The following is a 17,084-nucleotide window of genomic DNA, read 5'->3' as shown; positions in this document are numbered from 1 at the left end:
TATACTGGTTTTAACATAGGATTGTATTTTTGCTAATGAGCTGTTCACAGCACTGAAAATAAAGTTATTATTATTATTATTATTATTATTATTATTATTATTATTATTATTATTATTATTATTATTATTATTATTATTATTATTATTATACAAAAACGGCTGCAGCGCATTAAAATAAATTTTTGAACGTATTAGCTGGAGTTTCATAATTATATTTCCACTCAAATACATATTCAAAGCAAGTTCAAACATACCTTTCAAATATTTCCCATTAATTTGATTTTCTCGTGCAAAGAACGAGTATTTCAGCAAATGTATATGCACAGAGCTTATAATTTAAACACATCACATGTCTGTGTTTGCAATAGTCAGATGGCGACCACAACATATGTTGGCGATGGTGTGTTAGGACGTGACGAGTAGTAAAACGGCTGTGTATAATGAATTAACTTCAACAGTTATAGTGTAAAATGGGGTAATTCTCTGATTTCCAAAAAGAATAAGTTCTAGGCGCTCTATTTTGTGTTGCAAGCGTGATGAAAGTGGCAGGTGTAGCAGATGTGTCGCAAGGGAAAATGTCCATGATGACAATCTATAAAACTTACGGTGAAACCACGTCGGCGAAGAGGAAAAATTGTCGGAAGAAAACTATCAGTGATAGGTCAAACTGAGCATTAAAGCAGATTGTTACTAAGAAACATTGTATGACTGCGATGATAATGACCAAGAACTCAAGCAGTATCTTTCATAATCTGTGTCAATAATCACAGTCCACCGCAGTTACATGACATGGACATACATACATATTACAGAATCAGATCTCATTGATGTAACCGCCGATAAGGGATAATACCATTTTAGCACAACGCCAATAGTACCTCACTGTAAAATAGGTTGTTGATACTGAAAATTTGTAATATGGTCGGATGAGTCATCGCTCCCTTTATTTCAAAGTCAGTGTTCGTCATGTGTGACGAACACTCAAAGAAGTCTATGACCCATAATGCCTCCGTCCAACCATAAACCATGGAAGCATCTCTGTATTGTGGGTCGCAGTATCCTGGCTTTCAGTATGCCATGTTCTTATACTTATAGGTTACATCCATTCACTCAGCTGGGCCGATCTTGAGGATAATCGAGATGAAGTTGAACACTTCTCCTGGCATACCACATCCCCGGACCTGAACACAATTGAACATCTGTGGTCCGGTTTGCAGACACGAATCCGGCACTGATTTCCGCCTCCATACTCTTCACGGACTTGAGTGATACTGCACGCGGAATTAGGAGTATAATTCAAGGAGGATAACGGAGGCAAGACAAGCCTCTGAGTTTGGGAAAACGCACTTTTTTAATGATTGTATACTAATACACTAATAAAAAACTTGAAACTATTATGTCAGTGGAAACTCTTGTCACTCTCCTGGTAAAACGTGAAATGACGCTACTGCGCAGAAAGGTAGACTTATAGTATTCAATTTGCTACCATTCACGACTTATATGACTCCATTCCACGTTGCATCAGAACTCTTCTGAGGGCGAAATGCCATTTTAAATTGATAAGGATCTGTACTTATCAGTGCCATGCGGTGCTGTTTACGTCCAAAGAATAAGTCATAAATAGCAATACGCCTTTCGCCAGCCTGGACAATTTATTCTCGATCACACATTGGATTGTTGAATTCTATCTTTCTGCACGACGAAATTTCCGAGTCTGTGAACTTGAAAGAATCACAGCCTAGCTGTTCCGTTGTTGTTTTATTTGCAGAGACTCAATTAGGACTATGGAAACCTTCGACTTTCCATTTTTGTTTTCAAAAAATGATACAATATCAGACACAATGTTATAAAAAGTATGAACAAATTTATTCCTTAGCAAAGAGAAAGCACATAAACGAATTGAACTGGACGAATCGCTAGATTTCCACTATGTACAATGCACTGAAGGAGAGCGTTCAGTGATACAGATTCCTCGTTAGTCGCTTCATTCGAGAAATTCGGGTCTTCTCGATTTTATTCTGAAGAAAACATTCTCAAATAGGATTGGAGTGCAGATGGCAGAATTTAACACGGTGCAGCAATTGCTTGCAGTAAGCCACCGAATGAATTTCCTACCTCTGAACACTCCTGGTGCATAAACAGATTAAGCGTCTTGATGAAAGACAGTGACCTGTATCAAAACTGGATACTTCCGGTACACTTAATTTATATTTAGTGATTAAACACATGCTATATACAACAATCTATTCGTCTTGTTGAAAGAAAGCAGTCAATATGTAAATTCGACATTTCCGGTACCGGTACTCGATACCTAATTTACTTTATGGAGTGGGCTATATGGAGCGATTGCCCAGATTCAATCTACAGTGCCTAGGTATATATCAATCAACTCGTCGTAATGAAAGAAAGCGATTAATACCAAATTGTTCACTTCCGATCATGTATTTCCGGTATACGGTATCTAACTTACTTTCCGGGTGTGGCTATACCCAACAATTGCGTACATGCAATCGTATATACCTATCAACTGGTCCTGATGAAGAAATGCCATCAGTTTGAAATAGCACTCAAAGTTTCCTGGGGTAAGGTATATTCGGCGATTGCATACATAGAATCTTTATGGTAATCAACTATCATTTGCGAAGGAAAGTGATCGGAAACGAAACTAGACACTTCTGGTACACAGTCCGTAATTTACTTTCCGAAGTGAAGCATATCCATTGATTGCGTACATGCAAACTATGTAAGGTACATAAATTAATTGGCCTTGTAACGAAAGGTTTCAATTTCAGTACCGATTTCTTTCTTTCATCAAGTGGTCTATGATTAAACACCGGTTAATTAGTATATATTGCTGTACTATGTTGCTATAGCCTACATATATTACATGTTCTCAATTGCTGGAAATCCCTCTCTCTTCCTTGAAACGTTTTCCAGTTGAAGTATCATATTTCGCTCATTTGTGATGAAAGTTGTACTTAACAATTACGGCATGCTTAACACGTTCGTCTATTTAATAACAAAAACAATTATTTGGTTTTGTCAAACAAAAATGTTGGACGTTATGTTGACTAATTGTTTTGGGTGAATATGAGCTTTTAAGTTAATATAACTAGTTGGAAAATTAAGTGACTTTTCTAAAATTCTAAGTCCATGGTAACCCAATTTCTCATAATTAAAACATTATAAAACAAAGTAATTTTGGTAAAATACACTTTTCTTACATTATTAATGGTTCTCATATCTTTCTGTAAATACGATGGTTGACAGAAGCTAACAACAATACCAAACACACACACACACACACACACACACACACATATATATATATATATATATATATATATATATATATATATACGTGAGCGTGGCGCTTACACGTATACCTACAATGTGACATCAGACACGCATACCAATCCAGGAGCGCTGTATTTGTATGAGCGCGGCGCTCACTTGCGGCGAAATTCGTTCATTTCTCATATATTACTAACAGCAGCATTGTGAAATTATTGTCTTTTGCAGCAGCGCAAATCTGTCTTCAACATTGGGGGTGGGGGTAAGACCGTTCCCATTTGTTTTTAAAGCGATGTTCAAAATATTTATGAAGTTGAAAACCAATGCTGTGGAGGATCAGGGCAGCAGAGTTGTCTTTAACATTGGAAGGCGGGCAGATTTGAGGCTTATTCCGGAGGGACATCAATTTCATCTCACTTTCCTTTGTGGCAATTGGACACAAATCATCACAGAACTCCCCAAAATCACATTTCAAATCGGATTATTGGAGGGGACAGTCCCCCCAGCTCCAAGATTGGATGGAACATGTCCCCCTCATCCCACCGGGATTTGCGCCAGTGGTTTTTAGTATTTTCTGCAGTCACGGAATATAGCTACTCTGGTGGCGCAACCTGATCAAGCATGGTTAAAAATTAGCATGCCATGAATGTGAGAATGGCGCTCACACGTATACCAACGGCGATAATATTTTTTTCTAGATTCACAGTTTTTTTTATTCTTTTTACACTTATGTAAATTTTTGCACTTTCGTGTGATATGAGTAATCAAAATGAAATCCTAGCATGGCTAGATGAAGTCAGTGAAGTATAATGTGTCATTTTCAGCTGGTTTAAGTACGTGCTTACACTAAGACTACTATATGTAATTACGCTTTAGTGAGTAATTATAATTTTTTCTTCTGTGTAGCCACAAATCGTTTATTATGCCGGTATTCACCGTGTTTAACTACAAAAAAAATCTAATTGTTGTTACAGACTAAATCATTTGGTCAATATAACGCAAGTATTTTCTATAACATTAAAACTACTTGTGTTTGTAACATCTAAAAATCATATGTCTTTAAATATGAACCTGAGTATATTGAAGTACATTGGTCATTTTGGATCTTAACGGCTGGAAGTATGAGGGTTCACATTCTGTTGAATCAATACAATAAATAACATGTTGTATTAAAACAAACTTTATACCAAAGAAAAAAATAAAATAGTTGCTAACAGATGTAACTTCTACAAAACATGCTCAATTTTCAATTTCAACAGTAACGAGCGAGAACTTTCCTTCACAACAAAACAATAAATAACATTTAATAAACTTTGTTCCGTGTCATTGTGAATCTCCACTTTAACAGGAAACATTTAAATTTTACACAAAACTTTGGCAATCTTAATTACGTAGACTACAAAAAAATGAAACCTTAATAAAACATTAATTAAACTTGCTGAAATAAATAAAAAAAAAAACAAGAACATAGCTATATCATAAAAGAGAAATATAAAATAATCAAATTCATTTCAACCTTTAGCGCGAGAGCAGAATATTTGAAAATACATCGTAAAAGCAATAAAATAAAATAAAATAAAATTATATCTTTATGCTTTTATGATTTTATAAGGATATCTATGGTTTCTTATTTTCTTTATTGTTTTGGTTTAATTTAACTAATAACGTTCAACCAAAGCATTACACCAATATATTAATATATTTTTAACCTTTAAAGTACCGTTACTTTATTGCTGGTGTTAAATGTACATAAAATACATTTTCTCACATCGTACACCGTTATTCATAATCAAAATATTAGGTACTTTGTAACTTAATTACTCTGAAAACTTTTAATGAATTCAAGAGATTCCTGATGAGTGCTGTAGGAAGACAATCAAGATTCTATCTACTTAATTGAGAGAATGGTGGTTATTTTATTTCTGTTATCTTGTCTTCAGCTTCTCCTTAATTTGGTTTCATTTCTGTTCTTAATATTGATTTTAGCGTGAAAGGTACATCTGGTGGTTGCTAACGTGAATATTGTTTAAATATAGCATTTATTTCACATTAGTAATTCTAAAAAGCCAAAGAGCAGTTTTGTAAACCGAGTGAAAATAAGTAGTCAAGAAAATTAGTACACACAGAGTATTCAAGTAAGAAGTAACTATGTTCTACTCGGGTAGGGCTAGTCATGGGAAATATTACTTGTTGACTTCTACCAAATATTGAAATTATTCGACTTAATAATAAAAATAATTTTGGTCTATGTTTAGCAGAAGGGGTCCAGCTCTTTTCTCTAATAAATGTTACAATTTCGGTAATTTCTGTTCACATCCGGTTAGTTTAGGGTAGGTTAGGTTAGTTTGGGTTAGTTTAGTTTAGTTTAGGTTAGGTTAGGTTAGTTTGGGTTAGTTTAGTTTAGTTTAGGTTAGGTTAGGTTAGGTTAGTTTAGTTTATGTTATATTAGTGTAGGGGTCTCGCATAATTTTCCAAAAATTGATAGAATTTCGCTTATTTCTACTAATATTAGGTTAGTTATTTCAGGTTAGCTTAGGTTAGTTTATGTTAAGTTAGGTTAAATTTGGTTACGTTATTTTACGTCTAAGTAATTGCATAATTCATTTCTCCTGTAAATTTTGTGTTTTTTACGTGCTTCTAGACCCCTTGTTCTAAACATACTCCATAATTTTACCTTGGTTATTATTGGTTGGTTCGTCGGAGTTCAGCGTCTTTTTAACAGCATCAAGGCTATATGAGACGTGCATCTACAGTTCAAGATTGAATTCGAACTGATGCATGTCTTCAAATTCCAATGTTCTCCCACACCACATACGCCAAAGACTCGCACGATAGCCACTAGACTCAGACTAATCTACGCAATTAAGTAGAAATGCTTAGGGATCAGCTCCAGCCAGAGTATTGCAGTTTCTTTGAAAACGCTGTTGCTTTTCCATGGAGTTGTAATTAATAATAATAATAATAATAATAATAATAATAATAATAATAATAATAATAATAATAATAATAATAATAATAATAATAATAATAATAATATAATCTGTAAACCAAAGAAAACAATCTGGTGGCCTTGTTGGATGAAACTTTTTTCCCCCCAAGTGTATCGCAGATAAATCTCCACAGTTCATACACACAAGAAATAAAGAAAATTTATGGCTTTTAATTTCATTTTGGAAGTGTGTGTTCGTATAACCCAACGAACATTACTAGTAGTGTGTGTTTCTAGGAGGTAGGGTGGGAATGAGATATGGAGGGAAGAAGAAAAAAAAGAAAGCAATTTGCTCCGAAAACCGAGACGAGACAACAGCATCTGTGGGGAAATTTCTATCTTTGCTTAATTTTATTTCTTTTTCTCCATTTGCTTTTCTCTTAGTTTATCTTTTATCAGTCGTTTTTGTTTTCAACTTCTAACCATATATATGGGTTAAACAATATTCTAAATGATTACATGTAGTGTATGCGTCACTGTTAAAAATATATATGTCACAGTTAGAAGAATGTGTGTCATTGTTAAAAAATGTGTTAGTGTCAGAAGTATGTGTGTTAATTTTAGGAGAATGTGTGTCACTGTTATATTACTGTTAGAAATATGTGTCACTGTTATGAGAATGTGTGTCACTGTTAGAAAATGTGTGTCGCTGTTAGAAAAATGTGTGTCACTGCTAGGAGAATCTGTTACCGTTACTAGAACGTGGATCTCTCCCAGAAATATTTAGAAATATGTGTCACCTTTAGAAATATGTTTGTCACTATTACATTTGTTTCTGTCATTGTTAAAAAATGTGTCACTGCTAGTCGAATATGTTACTGTTAAGAGAACGAGTGTTGCTATAAGAAACATTGTTAGTAATACGTATGAAACTGTTAGAAATATGTTGGTCACTGTTAGCAGAATGTGAGTCACTATTAGAAAGTGTGTGTCACAGCTAGGAGAATATGTTACCGTTAGGACAATGTGTGTCACTCTTACAAAATGTGTTTTTTGTGTTAGGAAATGTGTGCCACTGCTAGGAGGATCTATTATCGTTAAGATAACCTGTGTCACTGACAGAAATATTATTAGAAATATATGTCATCGTTATAAAAACCTGTGACACTGTTAAGAATGTTTGTCACTGTTAGAAGACTGTGTGTCATTGTTAGAAAGTGTGTGTCACAGCTAGGAGAATATGTTACCATTAGGAGAACGTGTGTAAGTCTCATAAATATGTGTATCACCGTTAGGAGAATGCGTCTCACTATTAGAAACTGTGAGTCACTGCTAGGAGAATCTGTGTTATCGTTAGAAGAATATGTGACACTGTAAGAGATATTATCTTACTGTTAGAAATACATGTGTCGCCATTAGAAAAAGAAAAACGATAACGTACATACAATCTACAACTTAAGACTTAGAAACGATCTGTCCCAGGATCATAAAAGCTATGTATTGTTATTGTCAACAAAATATACGCAATTTTTATCACCATAAGACAGTTTTTTCTCGATTTTCCCGATTACTACGGATGAGAATTTATCAACAACTACGTCATTATGTTCCGCTCGATGTCACTTATCAATTGATATATAAATATATACATTATATTTGGACAACAGTGTAATTAACGTACATCACCAGCGAAAAGCAGCGATTTAATTTAAGAGTCTTCATCCCGGCGAAATTAAAATACCGCTAATTTTACAGTAATTATGTAATATCTTCAAATAGATAAAAGATAATTGAATTATGGAACAAGAGCGCTCTAGACAATATTATTTTGCGTGAGATACCGTTATCATAAGTCACCTACTGGCTTTATGTTTTCAGCTGTTTAGAAACGCGAAAATAAATGCTGCTTTTCAAAATGGCTCGAAATCGAAAGCAGATAAGTGAGTCGTGATAACGATTTCTCATGTAAAATGATATTGTCTAGAGCGCTCTTGTTCCACATTTCGATTATCTTTTATCTATTTGAAGATATACAGTAAAATTAGCGGTATTTTAATTTCGCCGGGATGAAGACTCTTAACAAAATCCAGAATGCAGTAACCTTATAATCCAAACGAAATACTAATTATATTATATGAATAAACATGGATATGAATAATAGGCCTATCTGTTCGTTTTTAGCCTGTTACGTTATTATACTTAAACCAAAAGATTTAAAGTTTTCATCAATAATTTTGGGCCTACATTTCATTAACCTTACTATGCGTGTATTGTTTATTTTCTAGTGTTGTTACGAAAAATTTGATGAACGCACGCTCAGTTTTAATTTCATCTTAATAGGTGGCATGATAGCATAAATTTTTAGGTTTACAAGAAAACTGCGTTTTCTCGATTTTTTTCAAAAATTACACTTGAGAATTTGTAATAAACTATTTCATTTTGTTTAGTTCGATAAGATTTATCGATTGAAATATGCTAATACGTATAAGGAGGAATGTATACAAATATACATATACCAATCGATACATCTTATGGGGTTCAATAGAAAGATATGGATGAGTGTAAATTCTTATGTGTAGTTTTTGAGTACATCAAACAAACCGAGTGTTTGCAAAATCAATACACTGATGCTTCAAGATAACCATACTACCTATTAATTTGAAAGTGAAATTGAAGTAAAACTGTTCATTGGATATGCTTTATCCGGATTTGAATATTAAAAATCGATATATGATATTTGAAACTATTGATATCAAAATATAGAGCAACTCTATTTTTTATTAGGGACGAGGGCTTATTTATTTGATAAATTTCCAGATGTAGCCCTGAACGTCATTCTATACTGGAATTACAAAGAAAAAACCACTAAGACACGACGTGAAAGGAAGTTCTTTATGGCCTATGTTAAAGGTATTATCCCGACATTTACCTAGCAGAACTTAGGAAAAACACTGGAAAACGTCAGCCAAAGTGAGCGGCTAACGGACTCAAGCCCGTAACTTCCGAAGCAAAGGAAGAACACTACGTCCGCTCGGTGAACTAAATTCTCAGACTCGTCAATGAACTAAAAGCTTAGGCTCGTCAATGAACTAAAAGTTTAGGCTCGTCAATGAAGTAAATTCTTTGACTCGTCAATGAACTAAATTCTCGGGCTCGGCAATGAACTAAACTCTCAGACTCGTCAAGGTATTAAATTATCAGACTCGTCAATGAACCAATTAAATTCGTCAATTAATCTAATTATCAGATTCGTCAATTAATTAAATTCTCAAACTTGTCAACGAAGTGTATTCTCAGACTAGTTGATCTATAAGTCAACTAGACAGCTTATATTTTACTTAGTGACACATGGTCAGCGATTAGGTACACTTATCCCGGCTAAACTCAGGCAGTTCTAAACTTCTTTCTTGGAATAGTACGCTTTAGAGTACCTTGCACACGTATGATAACAAAACATGAACTGATACAAACACTTAATATCCAACTACCTGACACTCGTCATAAAATCAGTGACCTCAAATATCTCTATAAACTCACACATAGTCAACTCAGGTCCGAAACGCTACTCTCAGAATTGTATTTCCGAATTCCCTTCAGACAAACACGCAACACATATCTTTTTCATACAGTACGACCTAGACTTTCAATAGTTCAATGTTCTCTGTTTTACACGCTTCCTAATCTATACAACGAAATGTCACATACACCCATAAATTTATTTAATTCTGAACCTGCATATAACTGCACTACGACGTCATTTTGGTGGATAAACTTTAGTCAGCTATTGTCAACCTTCTTGTTATCACTTACATATTGTTATTTTGATGTTGTTCCTATTATTGCTATTGTCATTATTATTATTTATTATTGTATTATGTTTCATCTCTTAGATTTCTTAGATATTCCAGTGTAAACTGACATTGAGCTGTATCTGGAATTGTGTCCGTAAATAAATAAATAAATAAATAAATAAATTCTGTATCCTTTAATTCAAGAAACTTTCCAATGTCACTAAAAATGAATCCCTCTCCTCAGGATATCTTACTACTCGGGTGCACAAGGGCACTAAGAAGAATATATTGTACATTAAAAATGAGAACGCTGACAAACTTAATTAGTCAATTTACAAGCATTGTTTTCTCAATTTCATACTGGAATTTTACAGGTGATACTGTACATTGTGAAAAGTAAATATGTGGATTTGGTTTTCTAAATACGAAAACCAAACTCCAACATAACCCTAATATTGCTACTAAATGTACTATAATTATTGCCCATACAATTTGGTTCTATAAAATTACCTATTTTTTTAAAAATTTCTGTGCACCTTCAAAATGGTTACTCCCTCTAGTATTGCTATTCGCAACCGTATAATGTTCCCATTCTATATACTATTTGTGAGGCTGTAATTCTCCTGGTACGCATAGTGGTCCTTGTTGCCATGGATACCGTTTCCGAAACGTCGTCTGGAGCAGTGATGATGGGTGTTCCCGGCTACACGGCCCCCCCTCTTCTCCCTCTGTCTCTCCTGCTATCGAATCTTTCTACATTTAACATAGAGAAGGGGAAATAACCTGGTTTCAAACAGTTAAAGTAGAGCTTATCAAACTTCTTGTGTGTACATACTTACAAAAAAGAGTTGAGAGGTTAAATACAGTTTGTGTTTTTATTATTTCAATACATTAAATTAAAGTTACGTTCGAATATGGTACAGTATTAGTAAAATAAAATTGACCAAAGCACTGAATATGTACTAATAACACTTATGTAATGGATTTTGCAATAAAACATCGTCTTCATCAGAAACGTTAAATTAGTTCTGTCTTTCCACTGATTTACCCTCCTTTTCAGGATCGGAAGTACGCTACAACCTATACAGGGTGTCAAAAAAGTGTGTTACACAATTTTGGGAACAGATTTCTCAAATCAAAATAAGAAAAAGAAGTTCATATGGATCTGTGCTCAAACGTGGACAGTTTCGGAGTTGTGGGGTGCCGAAAACGTGAAATAAGTGAACTTTCAAAGTTAATAGCTCCACTATTATGGGACCTATCGTAGTCAGGTTAAGACATCACTCAGCAACTGGTATGTGAACTATCCAAATAGCCATGTTTACGAATGCTCCATTACTTGCACACCAATTTTTAAAGAGGTAGGTGGAGAGTGATAAAGTACTCCCAAATGGCCTCTCTAAAAATGATTGAGCAAATACCGGAGATTCGGAAAGATAGATATGTGGACAATTCACATTCTACCTCCTCAGTGATGTCTCGACCCAACTATGATCTGTCCTACAGTAATGGAACTATGGACCATTACTGCTTTCGGTATCCAACGAAACTATGCACTTCCGACCACGGGTTTATATGACTTTTTTTCTTATTTTTCTGCAAAAAGTGTAGCCATTTTCCCTTTATTCCAAATAGAAGTTATATATTTAACCACTTCCGGTTTCAATGTTGGCTACCTATAGGACGAAAATGGTAAAACGATTGGGTTCAGAGCGTCCTAAAAATAGGTACAATCTCTTATCTCTCTATTCAAAACCGGAAGTGGATTATCTATTACTTCCGGTTTCAATATTGAATCCACAAAAATTTCAAAATCTATCGTAGTTTCACATTATAAAATTATTCTTATATTTACGTATAACTGCAATTTATCAACAATGAATTTGCTATTTCACTGAATAATATTACAATATACTAGAACTTCAACGTTTGTAAATGTAGAATGAACACTTAACCAATTATCTATACACACAACACATATTGGAGCAAATTATTGATTTTAACTCAATTATAACTCAATTATCTTATTTTGATATGAGGAATATATTCCCAAAAAATTGTGACAAATTTTTGTATCACCCTGTATATTATTGTATAAAGATAACGTGTCTGATGGTGATGTTACTCTGCCCGTAACTGTTACACATGATTAAATATTACATATGTAATGCTTTGATCAGTTATGTTTTATTAATGCTGTCGAATATTTTCAAAGCTATAATGAACAATGTATGAATACGCTCTTTTTGAAGTAAAAAAAAGGGTTTTTAAACACTCAATTATGTTCTAGACTTTCAAACAATGGCATGTGTAAGTATAGGGAGCCTTATAGAACGACTATAGCCATCCGTTCGTCCATGATTAGTTTTGTAATGATCAATACTGAAATTGTAAGTAGTAGTTGATTTCATCTACTTGCGATCAGTGATGCCAACCAGTGGAGAAAATTACATAATATCGAAGTTTTTGGCCATAATTTCTAGAAATGGGATAAAGGGATTTTTCATAAAAAATTAGCAGAATTTATGGGATTTTCATATATCTATTCCAGTCATAGGTATTCTGCCCTTATTGGCAGGTCACTTGCAACAGCTAAGAAGCTTACATGGTCCACGGTCCTCCGCTAACCTCTTCGTCTTCACGTATGATCTTTCTATTTTTATATAATCCATTAATTGTAGTCTCCTTCGTCCCTTCCCTCTCTTTCTCTCCACCATACCCTCTAGGACGTCCCTCATGATAAAATTTCTTCTTAGGCAATGTCCTTCTCTTCCTCTTCTTAACAATATCTAAAAGTGTTCTTTTCTCCTCCACCATTTCTAACACCCTCTCATTCATTTTCCGCTCGACCCAACTGATTCTTTCCATTCTTCTCCACACCCACATTTCGAAGGCTTCCAGTCAATTTTCATCACTTTTACGTAATGTCCAGGTTTCCGCCCCATACAGTACAACACTTCAAAACGAAATATTTTATGAGTCTTCTTCTCAACTCTTTATTCAAGGTCCCACAAAACAGATTTTTCTTCCTCCTAAAGGCTTCTTTCGCCATTCCGATTCTTGCTTTTATTTCACGTTCGCACTTTATGTCATTACTAAGAATACTACCCAGATATCGAAAACTATTCACTTGTTTTATTTTCTCCGCTCCCACTTTTATATTTGACACAGACCTCTTCGTTCCAATCACCATGGCTTTTGTTTTTCTAACATTTATTTTCATTCCATATTGTTCGGAGCCCATCCTCAGGTTTTCTAACATTTTATTGATTTCCTATTCAAACTCTGCAACAAGTGCCATTTCGTCTGCAAATCTTATGCATCTAATCATTCTATCTCCTACCGAAATGCCGTTATCATCATGTAAACTTTTTTTTTTTTTTTTTACTGTCTCTTCTAGATAGACATTAAATAGTGTTGCGAGAGGCAGCATTCTTGTCGAACTCTCCTTCCAATTCCACTCTCTTCCATCAGTTCTTCCCCTATCGTAACACTTACTTGTTGGTTCATGCGTAAGTTTCTTATGAGTCTTCGATCTTTCCATTCCAACCCTATCTTGTTTAGAACTCCCAACAACAAATCCATTGACGTCAACAAAATTGTCTATGGGCAAGTAGATAAACGAGCCTTCAAGAAACGCAAAATCAAAGCTAATTGTCAAATTTTGTTAATATAAAATGCATGTTAATGTTAAAGTGATTTATGCAGGAACTTGTGAATCTTAAAGAAGTTCCTGCATAAATCACTTCTTCAAGATTCACTTTAACATTAACATGCATTTTATATTAATGTTAAAGTGCATGTTAATATAAAATGCACTTTAACATTAATAAATGCACTTTAATGTTAATGCACTTAAATGCACTTTAATATTAATAAATGCACTTTAACATGTTAATATAAAATGCACTTTAACATTAATAAAATGCACTTTAACATTAATATAAATGCACTTTAACATGTTAATGTAAACTGCACTTTAACATTAATAAATGCACTTTAATGTTAATGCACTTAAATGCACTTTAACATTAATAAATGCACTTTAAAATTAATAAATGCACTTTAACACGTTAATATAAAATGCACTTTAACATTAATAAAATGCACTTTAACATTAACATAAATGCACTTTAACATGTTAATATAAAATGCACTTTAACATTAATAAAATGCACTTTAACATTAATATAAATGCACTTTAATGTTAATGCACTTAAATGCACTTTAACATTAATAAATGCACTTTAATGTTAATGCACTTAAATGCACTTTAATGTTAATGCACTTAAATGCACTTTAACATTAATAAATGCACTTTAACATTAATAAATGCACTTTAACATGTTAATATAAAATGCACTTTAACATTAATAAAGTGCAAGTAGACAAACGAGCATTCAAGAAACGCAAAATCAAAGCTAATTGTCAAATTTTGTTAATAGAAAATGCATGTTAATGTTAAAGTGATTTATGCAGGAACTTGTGAATCTTAAGGAAAAATAAGCGCCAAGGATCGTTTATTGGACTCTGGTACTACATTAAAAAAATGAAAGAATGAACAGAATTAACTGAAGAATGTAAAACGAGAAACGTCAACTTCCAAAATTCCATAAGAAATGACTGAAAAATAAAGTTCATCTAGTTTTCTTACATTCAGTGGAAGATCATGGCTCAAAAGGGTGATAGAGATACTAAACTCACAACAAAATGTACTTCTTTTCATTATCATTTTCAATTATTTCTTTCAATTAAGGAAAATATGTGTCCATAAGCCGTTTGATAAACGTACGCGATCGGAATTTTTAAATCATTCACTCTTATATTGAGGAAAATAACTCATATACACTAACTTCACCTTCCATGTATTCTAAGTTTTGAAAATTTTGTTATTAATATAGTGTGGGAAATTCAAAAGCAAAATGGGAATTTCTGCCTGTCTAAAAGGAATGTTATAACGGTTCAGGTTGGCATCACTGCTTCCGGTTTTAGTAGAGAGATAAAGTTGGAAATGGACACTGTCCTTGGGACATACAAGCGGTTTTTTTCTTAATAGAAAGCACACATTTCTTTCTATCAGTTACCGTTTGTGCTCCATGATGATCAAAACTAAACTGGAAATGGTTGTTTACTGCCACTTCCGGTTTGAAGAGAGAGTATGAAACCTACTTTTGTAACACTGCGAACCAATTCCAGAAAACCACTTCTAGCCTTGTCTTGTCTTTTCTTTTTCTTTTTGCCCTGACACCTGTCGACAAACAGCCGTGTTCGTAGTTTGAGGAAAATTTCCCTAATCTATGGAAATTTCTTATGTAAATTTAGCAAAAAAGGAAAAGAGTAATTTTTCGATAAAACACGAAAACACAGGGAAATTTTGGTGCTGACTGATTGACTAATTTAAATGCTTAAATTTTTCTTTGTTCTTCAGAAATAAACCAATACAAGCAATAGTCTTTTGTGTGTGTGTATGTATGTATGTATGTATGTATGTGTGTTTGTGTGTGTGTTCAAAGTAACTTAGTTTATATCTATTGTTAGCTGTGTGCATTTGTGTGTATTTTTGTTTTAAAAAATATAATAAAAAGTAAAAAATAGAAACAAAATGTAAATGAATAAAACAAGTGCAGTTGATACTTCATTTAATATAGTTAAATTAATTCTATCATATAACTTGTGCCATAGGATTTGGACACTCAACAAACTAGGGAAAATTTGATAAGAAAAGGGAAAATTTTCCACTACTTGAGGGAAATTTTCTTAAGAAAACTTTCAAACACTGATAGACAGAAGGACAGACAGACATAATCGTTCTATAAGACTTATCATTCTTATGCACAATTTGAAAGTGTAAACCTGCGGATAAAGTACAGGACAAGTCAAAATGATAGACCCGATTTCAAAAATTTATTCTGTGAAATCTAATCAACATACAGTATGTTATTGTCAGATATGTGCATCCAAAAGTTAACTTTCAAAGTTTCCATGCAATGTTTCCACTTTCTACCATTAAGAGTGAGCAGCAACCATGAAACGAATTGTTGATATTGAGTTAAGATTAGGAATTAGATTTCTGGGCTTTCGGCATCCATGGCCATGTCAGTCCGTCACGTATGAGGGATGACGTCCTTCGCCGATTACACTATCCGCGGAAAGAGAAGGAAGAAAGGATTGGGAAAGGAAGGAAGACGTCTGGCGCTTACATGTTAAGTATTATCCCGTCATTTGCCTGGCGTGAATAAAAAAAATCCCAGGAAAACCCTCATTCAGGATGGTTGGCCGGTCTGAAAAAGCTTTTTACACTTTTTTCAACGGGTGTCCCCACTGGAAATCGGACCCGGGACAGCTCGAATTACTAATATTGACCGCCAGATGCTACGAAAGGTTTGACAGAAGATAGACTATCGACTTGACGTCTGCCGTGTTACGTGAGGTGCTTGTATACAATATTAGTGATACGTTTGAAAAAAAAAACTTTACAATCTATCTTCCTTAGCACTTGTCTCACAATAATATGTGTTTGTTACATTTCACAGAATCTATTTCTGAAATCAGTTTCATCATTTTGAATTGCCCTGTATAGAGAATATACTAGAAAGAAAAAAAAAGGTATGTACAAAGTAGTTACATTGAATTCTTTCTTGCTATTGAGCTTTTAGGCAAGCTATAAAACAATAATGTTGTAATGATAACATAATATAATGATATGTAAAAGTAAAATAAAGTAGTTGAAATTGGATGATAACAACATTGATGTAGGAACGATCTATGGCGTTTAGGGAAGTAAAAAAACAATTTAGAAATATATATTGCCCAAGGGATTATTTTTTAAAAATATCTCGGTAAAATTTTAAATGTAGGTGTTTCCCTTCCCAATGGAAACGTTTATTTTCGTTTTAAACTAATAGCTGATTTTTTTTAAACTTGTAAAATATACACCTGTTTGTATATACAGTTAATTAATTTACGATGTTAAATTACGGAAAAATATAAGTATATATAGAAAAGCAATTCCCAACTTATTCATTGTGCGTAAATTAAAATTGTAAAGTTATCCCAACTCGGGGAAAATA

The sequence above is a fragment of the Thermobia domestica genome, chromosome 15, assembly GCF_964235325.1.
Source record: "Thermobia domestica chromosome 15, izTheDome1.hap1.1, whole genome shotgun sequence".
In the NCBI taxonomy this organism is placed as follows: domain Eukaryota; kingdom Metazoa; phylum Arthropoda; class Insecta; order Zygentoma; family Lepismatidae; genus Thermobia; species Thermobia domestica.
Note: the sequence above shows the minus strand (reverse complement) of the source record.